A 1,976-nucleotide genomic window follows, 5' to 3' on the forward strand; every position below is an offset into this window, starting at 1 on the left:
ATGAGTACAGGCCTCCCCCTGGTATGTGTTTGCTTGATTAATGTTTTATTTTGCCTCTTTGGGGAGGGGGAGTCCATGTTTGACTTCCCCCCCCTAAAGAACCCCTTTTAAGGGGGAGCCCAATAAACTCTCTGCCTTAAAAGAGGCCCACTAAGACCCCATAACTGACATCTCTTTCATATAAGAAGAGTAGATGGGGGGTGGATGTGGACGAGGCTTGTCTTTCTTTCCAAAGAATCACAAATACTTTTGAACCGGCAGTTATTGTTATTTGTGTTGAAGTATTGTTGTTGTTTAGAAGAAGAAGATTTCGTAGAAGAAGAATAATATTACGTCCAAGAAGAAAGAAGGGATTGGAGGAGTAATCTCCAGTCAGGTCTTCCTGTTCTGCTTGGTTACAAGGGGGCACTCATCTACAACGAAGGTTTGTGTAATCTTCATCCATTCCCAAAGGAACGACGGTGCCCAAACCTAGTTATTTTCAACAGACGAATTGCGAGCATGAGGTTGCCCCTACCAGGAACGGTTTTCGGTTCAGCTTAGAATCTGTATATTTCCTTTTTCAGCAACGTGGGAATGATTCCCAGGAGTTGGCCTTCGTTGAATGATCAGCATCCAACACTAGTCCAGCCGCTAAGATTTGGTGGTTCTGCCGGTTGAATATTCAGCCAGACGATCGTCCACCTCCTTCTAGAACGAGACGGCGAACGATTTCTAAAGGGGACCACGTTGCTGAAGATCTCGAGAGGGTGTTGACTTGCGACTCTAATGATGATAATCCTTTCTATCAGTGAGACTCGAAGGCCCGGAGGAAATCGCCGTCCCGCTGACTGATTGCGGTGAATCATTACCTCTCTCTCTTGTCGACCGTGGAAATCTTCCTACTTGCCCTCCCTCCCTATCCACTTGTTGGACATCGTTGTTCCCCAAAAGGCTGGTTTTTTGCCATTGCTACGTTGATCACCGCTCTAGATTTGAAGAGTCACGGTGACACTAATCGACGCAGTTGCTCCACTGCAAAGCTGTGGAATCTATTCATGTGATTCCTCTCAGCGTGGTTGTGTGGACGTCTACTCCGGACATAATTGACGACTTCCAGAATTGTTTATCAGCTCAACCGACAGCCACGTCCACGCCCGTCCCGGGTGATTGGATCCCGAACCGCAGGTCATATCCTCTTCTCTTCCTCTTTACAGTATGATTTCCGCTTTCAGTGACAGTCTTCCAATGCTCATCGCCCTGAGAGAATTTAAGAGTGTGAAAGGATTAGAGTGGATTCCTTGACAGTATCCGGATTGCTCATTCACGTCAACGGTGCAGATGCTCTTGGATGAAGATCATCCCCCACTTTGTCAGCCTTCGAGTTGATCACATGGATCATTGGGAGCGTGGTCAAGCCTCGACTCCCGTCAGCGTCGTTGATTGCACTAAGTCTCAGATCATCCAACGTCTGACGTACATCTCGTTAATTTTGTAAAACCATATGCGGCATTTCACATCATCATAGCATCTTTTGTGTTTGATCTTTTGTGGTGTAACACAAGTCAAATGATCCCGGTCGTCGTGTTACATCATAACTGCAGATGGATACGTATTTTGTTTATTTTTTATTCTCTTATTTACAAACCTGGGGTGCGTGGCCCGCTGAGAGAATCTGCCAAAATGCACTTAAACTTCGCTAGTGATAACACCCTAAATTATGAGGTTACCTAAAGTAATTAGCACAATTTTATGCATCAAATAGTTTAAAATAGGGTTGTTACAATATATTTACATGTTAATTAATTTTCAGCTAGTTTATGAATTTTATGGAAATTATTTAAGGCGTGAATAAGTCTATTTAAATAAAAATGGCAGGTTTATAAATTAATGTTAATGTTAACTAATGTGGGGATGAATTACTGATTTTTCTAGATTTTTAAAGGATTTTATCAATTTTTTTGGGACTTTAATTGAGAAATAAATTAATTTTTAAA

The 1,976-nt window shown here is 42.6% G+C and overlaps 1 long non-coding RNA gene across 1 annotated transcript; it reads left to right on the forward strand.

The window, feature by feature from the left end:
- The first annotated feature begins 238 nt into the window (after positions 1-238).
- Positions 239-1,612, forward strand: LOC144706694 (uncharacterized). The gene is made up of 3 exons (XR_013582308.1): positions 239-424; positions 567-1,167; positions 1,321-1,612. It is a non-coding gene; the product is annotated as an uncharacterized LOC144706694 (long non-coding RNA).
- The last annotated feature ends 364 nt before the right edge of the window (positions 1,613-1,976 follow it).

Source organism: Wolffia australiana, chromosome 8 (assembly GCF_029677425.1).
Source record: "Wolffia australiana isolate 7733 chromosome 8, ASM2967742v1".
Classification (NCBI taxonomy): domain Eukaryota; kingdom Viridiplantae; phylum Streptophyta; class Magnoliopsida; order Alismatales; family Araceae; genus Wolffia; species Wolffia australiana.